Source organism: Strigops habroptila, chromosome 5 (genome assembly GCF_004027225.2).
Source record: "Strigops habroptila isolate Jane chromosome 5, bStrHab1.2.pri, whole genome shotgun sequence".
NCBI classification, from domain to species: domain Eukaryota; kingdom Metazoa; phylum Chordata; class Aves; order Psittaciformes; family Psittacidae; genus Strigops; species Strigops habroptila.
In genome coordinates, this window is record NC_044281.2 from 48,806,753 (window position 1) to 48,823,848 (window position 17,096).

Sequence of the window (17,096 nt, forward strand, 5' to 3'; positions counted from 1 at the left end):
CAGCTTAATTTTTAGCTGAGAGGATGAGGCACAGGACTGCTCACTTCCAATGGGAGCCAAAGGAGCAAATGGGAACCAGAACACAGAAAAGCCATGAGTTTCAACTTACGCAAACCTGGCTCAAAGATACCAGAACCTTTCAAATGATCTCTCAGAAGTGTTTTCACCATACAGTGCATGTGATTTCACCATACAGCACATGCGATTTCCACAACTCTAGAGTCAATTCATCCATTTTTTGTGGGGAAGGAAAGCGTAAATGCACTGTAACCAAACATTATCTGACCATCTCCAGGAGTAAAAAATTCAGAGGAGATTTTCTTCCAAACCTAGGGCAAGACAGTGATAACTCCTGCTTTACACATGCCTATTAGCTCCTGTTCATACACTAAGAGAGCCGAGCTCACAGACAGAGAGAAGACTCCCAAGATCTGCTGCCATTCCATAGCATTCAAACACAGGTCAGATATATTTGACTACTTTTTAATTGAGTAATAGGACCTTCCCCCCGCTCCTTCTGTCAAGTTAGACAAAGTCAAACATACATACCCACACCTCCAGAGCAGCCACTGCACAACTGAAGGTTTCCACTGTCCCAAACAAAATACTAATCCCTACAGTTCACCAATTCTAGTTGTTCAGGATATAAGCACAAACAGTGCAAATTTTCTGCCTCCAATCTACTGGTACCCACTGCCTTTATCCTTCCAGTACATGTCACCCAGTGGGAAGCTATCAGTGCCCAGACAATCCTCAGACTTTTTTTTTTAAGTCCTAAAAATAAACGCTTATCATTAAAAAAACAAATCAGATTTTTTACCAGATTGCCAAGATATTCATGATATTATCTGATTTGGCAATATTGATTATTACAACGCTGATATGCATATGCAAAATGATTTGGCAACTACATCCTTCCAAAGCACAATAAGCTTCTCATTGTCGAATACCAAAACAGGAGCTTTGCTTTTGTATTTGACTGGATGGTGTGCAAGTTTTCTTCCATGCCTTAGTCCTTTAATAAGCTGTTTCTCAGCAACATGCTCATATTTGTCAGACTGAGCAATAGGCACATATGCATATGCTTAGCAATATATTTGGTGGAAGCAGGGCAGTTGTCACTCATAGTTTTTACCAAAATACATCTTAATTGAGTAGCAGCATTACCACAAGTGAGCCAGAAAAAAGGCCAACAATAACGACAGACCACTAGAAATAATCTCTTGTCTTCTGGGTAAACTGTTCAATGCTAACACTTATTATCTGTAAAAGCACCTTTTGAATCACTTTTGTTTTGCCCCGTGGAATACCTTAATGTTTCTATTGGTAATAAAATTTCTGGCTCGCAATAGCGCCCTTGTCTATAAGACTGCAAGAGAAGGGAAGGGAAAGAGATGAAAACAGGGAAACACAGAACTGCTATTATTAAACCTTTAAGTTACAGAGTTAATTCCAGCTAAACATTTTTATCTGTTGCACTGTTTATATGAAGTGGATTTTTTTTCTAGAAAGGAAATCTAATTTTTGCACCCCAGTGTCAAACAACTCCACGGCCATCTATATCTGCGCCGACTGTACTCCTACTACAAGTAATCTGTTAAGTAGCACATCCCCAGCTGGGGACTGTAATTAGGGTGCAAACTGCCATACAATCCCCTTGCCAGATTGATGAAGGAGATCTCCTACAAGGTGATCCAGAAGGCAGTGTTGAGACCATTAATCATTTATCCATTGAGGAGAATACAAAAAGCTCTGCCACCAAGAGCATTACGCTGCAAAAGTATCTTGACAAAATTATCACCTAAAAAACCTAATGAAGTTTTAATTATAAGGTCAGATATTACTGTATTATTTTTAAACGTTCGAGGTAAGTTCACATCAAGAAAGACATATTCAGACTTCAGACAGGATTTGACACTCATGCTTTGCTACTCCTTTTAAAAGAGCGATAACAATCGGCTCAGAGGCTTTTCAGCTCTGCAAGCAGCATTCCCACATATCAGACATGTAATACTAATCTACAGAGCAAGCTTAAACACACTGCCAGTATTTCAACTAGCAACTATGTATCTGGGGGGATTTGAATTCACAGAAAATGCAGATATTTCCTATAATGTGTAATTGCAGATATTGTTAGTACAAAAATTCAGTCTACGGTGAGAACACTAAATCTTGAACACCTGCCTAATGGGGTCTTCACTTCCATCCTGATCACATAAGTCGTGACCCTGCCAAACTCAGCTAAAAATTTTTAAATAAGCTTACTGTAATGAAATACCTCAAGTGTTTAAAGCTGAGTTCAAGCTTAAGTGTTTCTCCATTTTTATTTGATCCAATAAGCAAACCCACACTGTCCTTACAGAACTCATGAAATTACAAAGAGATAAAAATGCTAAAAAACCAAGATCACTTACGTAGTCTAATGGTATATTGCTAGAAATTGAAGTACTTCTCTTTGGAAAAAAGCTTTTAACCTTCTTTTGCATGTTACCTCATATTTTACTTATCACACACCATCCAAAAATTATCAGCATCAAAAGTTTCTTAACTATATCCATCAATTTCACATATGTTTCACCTGAGCCCAGCCAAAGGAGGAGCAGGCTGAGCAGGGAAAGGGGAGGAAGTGCACTCCCCTCCCCTCCTTCCCTTGAATTATATGGAATATAAAAGAATTGCCCAGGAGACTTCTGCTGTTTCAAAAGCAAACAAAATCTATTGTATACAACTATCTACCAGACTAGCAGAAAATAATTTTTTCTGTAGAATGTGCAATAGGGAAGAAGCTTAATCCAAACATATCATTATATAGTTCAACAGGATTTGCTTACAAACTCTAGAAAATATTGCAGTGAAGGCAAGCTCCTAGTAACTTAGCCTAAAAATCAGTCAGCAGGCAAGTACCTTTTCTTTTTGATAACCAAAAAAAACAAATCTAAATCATTTTCCACAGATGATCAATAAGCATATCCAAAATAAAGAGGAGAAAAATATCTGCCAACTGTGACTATGAAGTTAAACCATTTAAAACATTTAAAAAACATTCTTATGTGCAAATTATTATAGTTCCCCCACAACCTTCTTCATCCCCTATAGACAAGAGTATTTTTTCTAAAGGACACAGCAAGGGAGGCAAAGAATAGGGAAAGGACCTCAGGAGCAAGGAAAGCCCAACAAAATTTTTAGCATCAAGTGCCTTTACAATGAGGATTCTTTTGCAAACATAACTGTAGACACAGCAAAGCTCTTTATTTGTTTCTGCAACACTGGGAATCTTCTGATTTCCAAAACCCTTCTGTGAATGAATAAGCACGCAAGTAATCTTCCGAATATGTCAGTGAGAGAAGGAAAGCAGAAATAGCTTCATTACCATTATACAGAATCTTACACGCAGCTGTGGAACCCAAGTTTCTTAAAAATTATTGCCATGTTGAGAAACCATAATCCATTTCAACACCAAGTTCTATCATCTATCACTGATTCCCTCAGTATTCACATTTTTCCAATATAGCCTGAACTAATGATAAGAGCTCAGCAACACAGTAGGAGCACGCATAGGATAATTCACACCTTGAAAGCCACCAGATGTTTTTCATAGAAGTCAGTAACATTAAAACATCACCTAGGAGAACAGAGCATAACTTGCAAGCATGAAGATGCAAACCTGAAGACGACAAAGTCTTTATGTTATTTCTTGAAGCTTGATCCTGCACAATGGAATAGAAAGTATTAAACACGGCACATAAAGTAATATCACACAACTTCAGACGCTTAGTTAACACCCAAGTTACTAGTATGTTGATCTTATTTTGGAGTAACAAGGAAAAAACCTACCCTCCCCAACCTCCTTTTTGAGTCTTGCTGTATCATCACTTACTGGCATTAATATTGCTCTCATGCTTAGGAAAGCCCTTAAAGACTCTGATCCTTTATATCCCTTACAGGGAGCTATTAATGCTGCTATTCAAAGATTCTGACCTTTAGCTCTCAGTCCCAGTAGTGTTATTCAGATTTTTCTTTTCAAGATTAGCAGAAGATAGTAACTATTTGTGTCTTCCTAAAGGCAGACATGCATTAATCCTAACCTCTAATTGGAGTTAATTTTGGAAAAGTAATTTCCAAAGTTTTCAGTTCCAAATGTGCTCACCTGAAGGATCAGATACTTCCCAAATTCTGCCTGGCTTTCCAAATCGCTTCAGTTTAGATGTTCTGCCTTTCAGAGGTATTCTGGCAAATCACTTTGAAAATGCTTTCATAGCTGCAGAAAGTTTTACATCCTATACTGAATTCCCCCTCATCATCCTCTGCAGGAGCATGACTATTGCTATGATTATTTTCAGTGAAGCCACGGTGCTAAGTTCCATTTTCTTTATTCCTGGTAACACCCACCCAGCCTTCCTGCCCCCTTCTTCACAAAATTACTCACTCAGCTTCCCTGTTGCCTCTTTCAGGAATATTCACGAGGAGCATCCCAGAATCAAAATAATATAGTTATTATTTGTCGCCTTCATCTAATGTGTATTTTTAAACTGCCAAACACAGAGGCTGATACCTAGAATACCAAGAAAGCATGTCATTTTCAGAACCGCCCCACAAAGGCATCCTGCATTTTCTTTTCAAAGTGTAATTAACGTACTGTGTCTTTTACAAGGTGCAAAACACCTTGCACACACACTCAAAATAAACCCCCAAATATAGCCTACCTCTCCCAATCTCTCAAAAATCAAATCTGATCATCTTTTCACATCAATACCTTTCTGCATTAAACCTTTCCTGATATGAAAGTCGTTACAGCTCATCTGGAAGACTGACAAGCTAATATTTCTCTAGACCCAGAGAAAGGGTATCCCAGGGCCGAAACTCTTCCAAATAGCCAGGGAAAAAAGTTAAACAGAGAGTGAACCAGGCTCAGTCAGCACTGCACAGGGAAGAGGCAATCAACTTGACAGTAAATGTAATTAGTGTTATACTTCCAGCCAAAATTAGGCATGATATAAACAGATACATCAAACAAATTTGACATGATCTATTACCACCAATGTGCCTAAATATATAAAATCACTGATATGCCTAAATATATTGGGGGGGGGGGGGGGGGATGATGATTTGGATTTTAGAAGGGTGAGAGCAGGGTTTTTTATATTTTAATTGGGGGGGAGAAAAAAAAAAAAACCCAAACGAATCTTGACATGCTTCCATCACTTCTGTCTCTACCTTGTTTGTTCATTAAAGTTTCTCCTCTCCTTCCCAGTTCCTATTTCCATCATGGTCAGAGTGACACAAAACATCCTCTTTTTGTTGCAGCTCACTAAAATCGAAGCGGCATCATGTCTCTTTTTCATGTCTTTTCTTCCCTCCTTGTCATTGAAAGGCCTCAATCCATTTGCTTTCTAGACACATTTGCAGGCCAAACCTGTTTCTCGACACCAGCTCACTTGTTTGCCTCTCCTCATTTGCACTCACCAAAACTCGTTCCCATAATGTCACATCTCCTTTCCAAACTGACACCATCCACTGGTTGTCACTCCCACATCCCTTTTCCCTGGTACCAATACCAAATTTCTGTCATCTTTGCAAACTTCCGAGTACAAGTAGTTTTCTATTATTTTAATTGCGTTAAATTACACCACAGTCCCTGTCAACTAGCAAAGCTTCTCTACATTTGCTCAGATTAGCTTCAGTGCAACACATTGTCCCAGACACATTTTTTCTTGATCATTTCAGTATGCAGACCAAACATCTCAGTTTCATTTCACAGGTCTCTGTGTTTAGCAAAACAAGACAAAATAATAAGGTATTGCAGCAACCTCTGCAAAGAAATCCTCCCTTCCCAAATTCCAGTCTCAAGCTCCAGAGAAACAGAAAAAAAGCCAGAGCATCATCTAGAACTGAGAAGGGTTCACAAAAGCCTTGGAAAATAACTTATTTGAGAGCTACTCTACCAAACACAAGTCCTCAATACCTAATTTAGACCTGATACTGGAGAAGAGAGACCTGTCCCCAGCTCAAGACAAATGCAGAAGTAACAGGAAGACAGCAATCCTCAATGCTCTCAGAGTTGGACCCAGAGATTAATGGGCTTCTCTGTTAAACAGAAAATATATTTTAAAAATAAACAAAAACAAAAAACACAACCACACACCCCACATCTCCTTTCCCAAAAGAGAAAAGAACTGAACTAGAACTGAACACTTACTTATTTTCTTCTTGCTTCTGCTAGAAAGCAACACTACAGCTTTCATTTAGAGGCAGCCAAGTTCTATTCCAGAAAAATGACCCTTCATTTGGGGGAAATGTAACCTTTTGATTATTTTGTTCAATTTCCATTTGAAACAAATTTTTACATTAAAATACTATAATGAAATCCAGCAATGTTTAGATAAATTCAGCAAGTTCCCAAGTCATTTTACTGCCTGAAACAGTGACCATTCACTAGCAATACGCGCTCCTTAGAGCAAATCACGTCCTCCCTAGCTAGAAGCTCTAGGACACCCTGTTTTACGCAGCACCTGAACTTGCCACTAAAATACTTCAGGTGGAAAAAATCTGGGCCAAGCAGAGGTATTCATGAATTTAACGGAAAGTTTAAAAATTACTTTACCCAAAAAAAATAAGTCTTTAACTAGACTTGTCTTTGCTATTCCAGCAAACACAGAGCATATTGCTGTTCATCTCCTGACAAATTACTCTCCCGAAGAATACAAATCACCCATGCTGAGCTCCAGAAAGGCTCTGGAAGAGAGCTCAGTTTCAAGCCACTTGAGACAGAAAGCCAGCCACAAAACAAACTCCATCCCAGTGGAAAGCCTCCCTCGTTCACAAACACAAGTTTTAATCCCATTCATTAACAGCTGAATTGCACTCACCTTTATTGTGCTACATCTTCAGGTTGCTCTTCCATCCACTACATTTTCTGTTGTGGGTGTATTCTCTGTTTTATTAACTGTAATTTAATTCAATACATATTCCTACACAGGACAGGTTATTTTCCTGACTGTTCCAAAACATTTCACAAGACGGAGCACAGATGAATTTTTAAATAGCAAAACAAGACCAAAAAAAAAAAAAAAAAAAAAGCCAAACCCCAAAAAAACCCCACACACAAGAAGAAACCCAGAAATCCTACTGTTTCTGTTGGGCTGGTTGTGTAAAGTTTGCCGTATCTGTCAAGCCTCCCACCACCTGTTTTCTTTCATGAATGAAAAACCAAATGCTAAAAACTGATGCTACATAAACTGTACATCATTGCTTGAGATAGCTGCAATCACAGGGTCCACTGCTTTCGCCTTTACTGATGCTGTTTATCGTGTTTACTACAGATATCTGAAATTAATTACAGAATCTTAAATATTTGCAGCCTACAGTTTTCTAAGTATCTCAGAAGGCATACATTCATGCCCAGGAGTCATTACCCCTATATTGCAGTACCCTCAACCCCACTGCTCTGCTCTCTGCTATCTGCTGAAATCAATTTTGCAATGAAAACCCAGTAATTCAGTGAGAACAGGTGCTTAAGGGAAGATAAAAGCATCTATCTAATGAGTGAATACTACTGTCCTGTCATACATGTACAAGAAAAAAATACATTTTTAATATATAGATTTATATATACTTACATAACCTACAATGTGCTATGGCAAGTTACACTCTCCACAGTCTCCTGTCCAAAACACAGCAGACAGAAACCCATGCTGCTCTCACCATGTGCTGAAAAGACGCCAATATGAATTACAAGCTATTGTGGGACATGGATCAGAAACGACCACAATTATACCTAACAACTGAAGAGATTGTTTCATTTGGCCTTTCCCTTGGAAGGCGACACCAGTCTGAAAGAGCCAAGTGGCATGTAGCATCTTTCTGCCCATTCTTGGCAACCTGAAGACAGACACTCTGAGCAAGGCTGGGACCAGAAGTTTGCCACATTTATTTAGACTATCTCCAGCCTTTAAAAATACCCACTATTCACTACCAGAACATCCTTTTTCTGCAAAAAACACATTTTCTATTTCAGCACTGAGTCAGGAGGGTGACTATTTCACAACTTTCTAATAGTTTTTAAGTAGTTTTCAATGTTACAAAATTATTTATTTTCCCTCTCTCCTCATTTATACTACTCTTTCAGGTCACATCACCTCAGCTGAAATACTTTTCATATTTTGTTGCACTGCAACTGGGTTTACACGCTCTGCCTTTATCGGCAGGGACATCGGAGCCACTGCAGGTATCGGACAGCAGATTATCTCGCATGTTATTCCATCTCCACCAGCGCCTGCCCCGCACATGCGTGGATACCACACATCACACACACACTTTCTGGCTCTGCTCAGCAGCCCCACAGAGGGCCAGTTTCCAACCCCCAGCAAAGGGGACAGGGCTGCAACAGGCAGGCAAGGACAGGGAGGCACAATCCACCAGATAAAATGAAGATGGCTTAGGCAGGTAGGATTTACTACATCATTAACATAGTTTTTTCTTGGCTTTCTCAGTGGCCCTTGAATCTCTCCTTCCTCACCCATTTCATACACTTCCTCAAAATAGCTGCCGGCTACGTGAGTGCAGGTGGAAAAAAACTAAAAAAATACGAAAAACCTTTTAAAGTAGCTAGCTTATTTTCAGACACAAAATATGAGACTCAACAGAAAAGGGAAAGAAGCAACCAAAACGCTTTGACAAAAAAAAAAGAAAAAGAAAAAAAAATTGCAGAAGATTTTGTTTCAGTCAGAGTAAAGGCTTAACAAATAAAAATCATAATAGAAAAGAAGTGCAACTAAAAGCATTCCCAACAAAAATGATGCAGCATGTCCTTAATACTGAAGTGTTTAAACTGAATACAGCAGAAGTACAAAGGAATGCCTAAAGGTGACTCAATAAGGAGGTATTCAAAGTAGAAATAGCATTACCAGCATGTTTATGATAAGCTTGCTAGTCCAAAACACAGTATTTTTTGGTACTTGTATTCAAAACAAGACCGCAGACAACCAGCATTTGTGCTTAAGACACAGAAGTAAAGTAGGAAGGTTCGTCAGTGCCTCAGAGGCTGGACCTCTGCAGACCCACAGAGCAAGCAGAGAAACCTGCCTTCCTTGCAGAGTGTCTGGTTTTAAATGACCCACACAACTCATGCTCTGGCACAAATCCCTGGGATTTTTGGGTTGGGGTTTTTTTGGTGGGGTTGTGCTTTAACTGTTTCCCCTACCGCATCACCCACTTCATCACCACCTGAAAGCAGCTTTGGATGTTTTGGAATGCGTGGCTTCCAGAAGGTGCACCATCCTGGCTTCACCTGGCAACCACACTTTCATTTCACAGCACACCCTCCCATTTACTTTACTTTACATGATCTTGGGGCAAATAACAGAAAAGGCAGCTTTAGCAATATCTGGAATGCTACCTCGGTAATAAATTCAGATTTTCAAAGCTCAGGCAAAGAGCTGGATTGACATGTGAGCAAAACCTCACAGCATGGAAGGACCCAGAACACTCCAAGCCACACACCACGACAGCAGAGAATTCTGGCCAGGAAGTCCAAATGAAACTCAATTATAATGAGGCAAGACAGCCCATCCATAGCTTCTTAACTGCCCTGGTTTACAGGCAAACCCCATGAAGTCTCCCCCTCTTAAGCAGCCCCAGCAGCACTCCCTTTCATCAGCCACACTGGTAACACAAAAGCCTGTGAACTGCAGCCAGGACAAGACAAATTCTCATTTTCTATTGCGTTAATAAATAACACAGCAGGTATGTTTTGCGAAAACAATGCTTTTGTCTCACCACACTGAAACATAAATCACCGAGATTCAAGATAGTTCCTAACACTTGTCTTTCTGAGTACGCGTCGAGGCAGTCCAGCAGGACAGTTTCCCTCACCTACAAAACGCCCCGAGAAGTTCCCAGAACTGCCTTTGTGTCAGGCAGCTCGAGCAGACAGGTCTCCACTTTCTCCCCATCCAGCCCACCCCAGTACAGCACACACCATTAAAGCACAGCGTATATCTCTAACAGAGAACTTACCTCCCTGAACAACAGCCCGGAGGAATTTCCATCACCTCCTTAATCTGCAATAGCATCCCTGTTGCTCAGCTTTCATAATGCCTTTCGGTTAAGGTACGGGGTGCAGGCAGCATCACAGGGCAGGGAAGCAGAACAGACACAGGTATGCACGCTGCCGGTGCAGCACTGTCAACTCAGGTACTTATTAAAATAAAAAAATAAAAAAATCTTTTCCCGCTCTTTGCTTACAGCCTGCACAGCCAGACAAGCTTAGTTGCCTTGGACACCTGGATAAGACCATTCACATCACATCTTCCACCATGACCCCCCTGCCCACTTACCAACAGCAACAGGGAATCAAAAGCTTCCAAAGCGCAACCACCACCAAGGTTTTCCACTCCCTAAAACCACTCTCACACCACTACCTTTGTGCTGTTATTTATCAGCAAGCTTGGCATGGAGTACCTGCAGCATCTGGCACGTTTCACCAGCTCCAGCTCAGGCTCCTCACATGCTTTCCTCTGTTGCCAGTCGCTGGGATAGTTGCTGCTATGCTCAAATGCAAAAGGAGCAAGTGTCTAAAACAAGCATGAGAGCTCTGCTCATCTGTCTGAGGGCAAGACACAAGAGACTGAATACTGGTTCGGGGAAAAAAAAAAAAAAGGACAAAAAATTATACTGAAGTGCAAGGAGGCTCGTGGGAATCCCCACTTCTTCCTCACAAACCCCAGAACTTTTGTGCCATCAAAGGCAGCTAAAAGCAGCAGCCTGAGTGCCTCCTACCAGAGCAGCGTGTCAGCAAACACATCAGTGCGATCCTTATCGGTACAACCTTCTAGTGAAGAGATGTCCCTAGAAAGCAGTCACTACAAATACAGTTTTCCTGAATATCATTACTGATCCAGAAGTAATGAAATAGCAGATAATATGGCCCCAGGGTACAAATCAACCACCTACCCTAATGCATACAGATGGAGCTTAACAGCTCTTCTGGTCTTCCATTACCAGAGTGAAATGGGATCTCTGAAACACCATCATGGCAAAGCAGAAGAGAAGCTTACTAATGAGTGGTGTTTATTTCCGATTCTTCAGAAAATGCTTTTAAATGCTGCAATCTGAAAAAAAAGACCCTTTTTTCATGTATGAAGATGAGTAGACAGAGCTTCCCCTCACAGAACCAAGATAAAAAAGCAGAATGCACTGCTCTTCCCTGATTTTGCAGTACAGGCTTTGCCGAAAACAGTGTCTAAATATTTTTTGTAAGAATCTACAATGAAAGTTTATCCAGTCCGACCAAAGAAAGTAGCAAACCTGTCATAACTTACAGCAGGATCATCCGCCTCTTGTTGATGTTCGTATCAGTTAAAGCAGTAACTTCCACAAGGCTCTAACACCGACTCAGCAAATGCATAAAGTACAAGCAGGCAGAGAATCTCTCCGCTTCCATCCCCAGGGAAATTTAGCACTTAACACCCAGTGCCTACTCCCGCAAAGACATGATGTTATGCATTTTGAGCTGGTCACATCCCCACAAACCAGCCAAGCCAAGCCAACGTGCAGCCCAGCACAGACGTCGCATGCCCTGAGGTGTCCATACGCAACTGCTTTGAGAAAGTCCCTGTACTCAAGCACGTTACTTTAATGCCACCTCTTCCATCTTTGACGTCAGATTATTTAAACTCCACTGAAATCTTCTCAGAAACTAGAGAGTTCGCCACTTTTTTAATCAGTTCCCTTAAAGTTTGAAGGTTTTATGATGCAAGTTGAACATGCATGCAAGGCACCTGCGTGGCACCAGGCACAAGAAATAGCCGCTCGCTCAGTTCACCGCATCCTCTCACGTACCTTCAGTGACACCTAGTTCTAAGAGGCACATTATCCCGTGCACACGAACAAGACATCACCTGCACAACTTCTTTCAAAAATTACATTCTGAAGAAATCAATTCCTTAAGCTGATTTCTTGTTTTCATTAGAGGAATTAACAATATATTTCAATTATACAAAAGAGCTGGAGGCAGAGGTCAGCAAGTACTTTTATGACCCTCATCTATTCTTTTAAAAGCCTTCTCCAGAGCACTCAGGCAGGGAGATGAGCGGGAGGCAGGCAAGAAGAGGACAGAAGGAACCCGACTACAGACAGTCCTCGTTCCTATCTTCACACGAATTAGTCCAAACTCTACACAGTTTGACCTTGAATTAAGAGCAGCACACAAAACGAACAAAAGGACAAGCATGACAAATAAACGTTCAGAGTAATGAGTGGCTAAGGAAGAAGCGTTATCAGGGTACTGATTTAAAACTGCTGAATGAAGAAGCAATGGAGGGAAAAACGCAACTCAAACACGTTTCAGTACTGTGCCTGGGGTAGGTGGGTGAAAAACTATGATTTTTATAAGCCATCTTACACGACAAAGAGCACAAAACCCAGAAGCGGCAGCTCGGCGAAGAGAAGCAGCGCTACTTTTAACAGCTCTTCAGCAGGCGTAAGTTCACAGCAGATACCTCACTCAGCGCAGGGAGGCGGCAGCTCCGCTGTGCGCTGCCCAAAGCGGCTAATGTCCATTAAAACTTCACCTGTGTCTCGGAGGCGGCGGTGCACCGGCATCAAACCCCCTCCCTTCCCTCCCTCGCCGGGACAGGACCCGGGCCGCACGGACGAGCCGGGACCGGAGGAGGAGAGCAGAGCGGGCGGGCGGGCGGCCGCGCTCCCCTCCCGGCAGCAAGCCGAGCGATCCCGGCCGGAGAGGTCCCCAAAAACCCTCACGGCAACTTCTCCCGCGCGGCGCCAAGCGACGCGACCGGACCGGTCCGTCCACCCGCCCCAGACCCCCGAACCCACCCGCTCCCCCGGCACCGGCGCGGCCGCACCTCCTCGCAGCCCGGGGCGCGACATCGAGCCCGGCGCGGTCCGCTGCGGCGGGGAGGTCTGCGGTGCCGGCGCCACGGGCGGGCGGGCGGCGGGGCGGCGCCGGCCGCTCCGGCGGGAGGAGCGCGCACTCACCGCTGAGCCCCGCAGCGCGGAGGGGCGCGGCGGCGGAGCGCTGCCGCGGGCGGGGCGAAGATGGAGGCGCGGCGGCGGCCGCCCCTCCCGACACGGCCGCCAGGGCCCGCTCCGGCGGCAGAGCCGGCGCCGCGTGGCGCCCTCTGCCGGGCGGCGCTGCCCGCGCCCGGGGCGGCGGTGTGAGGGGAGCGGGGCGGCGGGGCGGCGGGCTCGCGTGAACCCCGGTGGGTCTCGAGGATCCGGCTGCCTCCGCTGTGCTTGCCCCCTCGCCCGGCTTAACCTTCGACAACCAGCCCCCGGGGCCGCTGTGCCTGGCCCGAGAGCTGTGTGCAGAGAGAAGGTCAAAAACACCCAGAAAGTTGTTTCCTATGTTTTTAAGACAAAGAGAGACTGAGTTTTACACATATCAAATACACAGTGGCTCTATAAAATTAGCCAATACTGAGTTTAACTGTATATTTAGCCCACACCAAATTCCCAATATTCCATTTTTCACCAGCCTGATCCCATGCACCGTGCTCTGTTGAGGATGGTTCATAACAATGCCAGATGATCCCTAATGCACTCTCCCAAAGCTTTGCCCAAGAAATGGTAGTCCCATTGACTTTCAAAGTCATTCAAGTCATATTTTCAGGAATTTAATTAGTGCAAGATATCACCAAACTGGCTGAAGGCCTCGATTAAGGAAGGAACATCTATTGATCGTAGGGAGAGGAGGCAGAGTGGATACTGAATCCATCGCTTTTTAAATACATGAAGTGAATTATCTCAGTTTAGTTTATCTGCACTGTTTAAAAATTCAAGTAGACATTATTCAGCACAACCAATGGGGGTTTTTGTACACAGTCAGTAAGTTTAGGTGTTACTCAGGAAAAAAAGAATACATATATCCAACTCAGCAAGTACCAGGTTACTGTATGCATAATGAAATCACTACCATATTTATTCCTGCTTTTCACGCAGTTCTTATTTCTATGTTGTTAAAGAAGGTTCATTCTCGCACTATGTGGAGTGTGAAACTAATTATGACTAGTGAGAAGGAGAAATAACTCCACTGGTGTGAAGCTGGTATAAATGAACAACACTCAGACCCTTTCAGACTCATACATGTCCTTTGTGCTAGCACTGTACCCTGGGGATAATCTATTCAAAAATCAGCTCACCAGATGTTTTCCATTCAACAAGAATAATGTATATAAAGTTTTAATGGCCAAGTTGTATCACTCATGTTTGTCATCTTATTTTCTTCTTTACAGAAATACTAAATACTGGTAAACCCTAATGCAAGGATTGTTCATAACATCTACAGACTCCAAATGAAACCAGAAATTTCTTGTGCTGGGTTCTGTATAATAAGCAAGAGTTTCTGCCTCAGAAAGTTTCTGTCTTACAAAGGCAAGAGACAGCAGAGTAGAAATGAAGGCAGAGAGATGTGAAGATCTTATCATGAGGTGTGAATCCCAGATCAGAGATTGAAACACAAGTTTCCTGCCTCGAGGTTCAGTCCTGCCCCTCATGAATTGTTAGGCATCTTCCTGGAAGTTCACTGGGGAAGGAAAGTCCACCAGCAACTGCATTCCAGCTGGTCAGGAAAGTTCCAAATGAAACTTTGCGCAAAAACTTCTATTTGTCAAAGTGGAAACACTTCCTCAAAGATAATTTGTTTCACAAAGGTTTTTCTCTCAGATCTTTCCCAGGTCAGAGAGCCCTACCCTTCACTTCTCTCCTGCCTGCTTCTTTTTTCCATTGAAAAGTTTTAAAAGATCTCATTTTTGTTTGATACAGAATGGAAAACACCTCTTGAAATGTCAGGAGTTCTTCATGAGAGACACTTCTTTTTTTCCTGACGGGCCCTGGACTACAGGCAGTTACACTCTGTTTGCCTTCCTACATCCCTGGCATTGTTGTCTGCCAAGAATAGCTACATTTTGCACCTCACTGTTAATCTGGAGTTGATGCATCTGGGAAACTACACAGTTGCAACTCTTAGCTTAATCTGCCAATGTAGAGTTTGCATTAATGCAACTAATCTAGCATCAGCGTATGGCAGCCTGACCCCCACACACACAGCCCCAAGAGCCCTGATTAAAGGAAGAGGCAGTACAAGAGGGCAAGAAAAAGAGTCCTCACTGTCCTACAGCCAGCTGAGTGCCAGCCCCCTTCACTGCACACGTTCTGGCTTTAATTCTCTTCCTTGAGGCTTTAGGTTTCCTCGAAATCTTTATAGACGACTATATATACACCTAAAAGATGTGTAGGAAATTAATATGGAGTGAATATGTAGGAAGAAACATGAAATAAACCTGCTTTTCTCAATTTGAATACAAAAGTTGAAGTAAGAGACCAAGAAGCAGCAACAGGAAAAAAAAAGCACAATTGTAGTGCATGAAGGAGCTTGATACTCAGAGTAACCTGTTAGGCTGGGGTTTAGCCCAAATCAATTATTTCTTCTTGTTTCTGTATTTGTGATCCTCCTGTTACTTGGATCTTGCCTGCTTTGTGGGGTTCAAAGAAAGAAAACTGGTACCCAAGTACTGTGAATACTGCAAGCATTAAGCCAGTTCTTGCTTATGGATGACTGGCTCAACCTAAGAAAGGAATAACAAAGCCACTTGAATGACAGCTTGGATCAAGTTCATAATGACCTGGTTTGTACAGGCCAGGTGTTATGTAGATTGGAGCTTGTTATTGTGCAAAATTTTGGCAAGCCTTGAGATGCAACAGCCAGTTCCAGCAGAGCTGGGCAGAAAGCCACAGACTACAGGCAGGTCTGTCTTCAGCAAGATGGGCAAAGGAGCCATCATTTTCTGTACTTGGTACCTTGGGGATGTGAACCAACCTGCCTGCACAGCATCTGGAATAAAGCTTATAAAGGAACAGAGAACAGTTTCAAAACATGGAATTCCAGGCTTAAAAATGAAGAGGAAAGCTTGTGTAAAAACACGTTGCCAAGTTTATTGCCTGTTTCTTAGGGAGCAAAAATTCAGAGCAAAATGATACAAGATAGAAGCCTCCCACTACAGCATTAATGGAAAGTGCGCAAACTGTGTTACAAAATGTCCCTACCAGTATGTTCTGTGTTTGTTGGGAAGCCTTTCACAATACTGTATCCATTTTTATGTTATTTAAAAGTAGTTACTAGAGTAATGCAAATGAAGAGCTGTCAGAATTCAGGTTCACCTATGATTTGTTTTCTCATCCTTTAGTATTATTTACCATTACTATGCACATACTGCAATTTGTTACTTAAGCTAGTTGGGCTTAAATTTTATTCTTTCTTTAGATGGCCATTTCTTAAAAAGAGGAAGATAAAACAATCAACAAACCAAAAAAAAAAAAAAAAAAAAAAAAAAAAATCCCAAAAAACCCCAACAATCAACAAAATTATCTTGGTGCAATTTTTGTAATAATAATGTACTTTCAGGAAATCTGAACGGTTTTCACCAATACTCAGAATTTACTCCTGTGCTCAAAGTTAAGAAAAGAGACCATACAGATCAGATCAAAGCCAGTCAGATGAATTGATCAGGTTTCATTTTTTGTTACAGTAAAGACTTTGGAAGTGCGGTGGTAGTGATGTTTTTACACAGTACCACAAAAGCCAGTACAACTCAGGAGAAGGAAAAAAAAAAGAAAAAATAAAAATAAGACCTATGTAATCTTTACTAGGATATCATAACTGCAAATAAATGACAGCTTTTTCCATGTATGAAGTATGGCACATTTACTGTGGTAGTATCAGCTTTTATACTGAAGTCCATGGCAGCACAGCAAAGCAGCAGAAAGCCAAGCAGATAATGAATGCCTGCCACGATGGATTTACAGCCGAAAGGCACAGCTTTAGATAAGAGTTACAGGCAGGACAGGCCCAAAGTAGAGTGGTTAGTTGGGCTTTAATGCTCCACAGAAAGGTGGGTTATGAGTTTTTTGAATCTCTCACTGTTCCAAAATTTGCACTGAGGTTTAGAAGTTATTTTTAATAGTCTATTAAAAGCTGGGATCATGAGAACCTCTAAAAGAAATTACCCTCTCATCCTTAGGGGCAGTGCCTCAGAAATCGATGCTAATGAACAGACTGCAGCATACGGAAGCTTGCATTT

The 17,096-nt window shown here is 42.1% G+C and overlaps 1 protein-coding gene across 2 annotated transcripts in view; it reads right to left on the reverse strand.

Annotated features, from left to right (window-relative positions):
* The window catches only part of THSD7B (thrombospondin type 1 domain containing 7B), a 398,006-nt gene that overhangs the window by 337,120 nt on the left and 43,790 nt on the right, over nt 1-17,096 (reverse strand). Inside the window, exon 1 of one of the 2 annotated variants that reach the window (XM_030486444.1) lies at nt 12,864-13,024. The exons of the other annotated variant lie outside the window; for it this stretch is intronic. The gene's annotated coding sequence lies outside the window, so the exon portion shown is untranslated. Of the gene's footprint in view, nt 1-12,863; nt 13,025-17,096 lie in introns of those variants that run through there. 2 annotated transcript variants of the gene reach the window in all.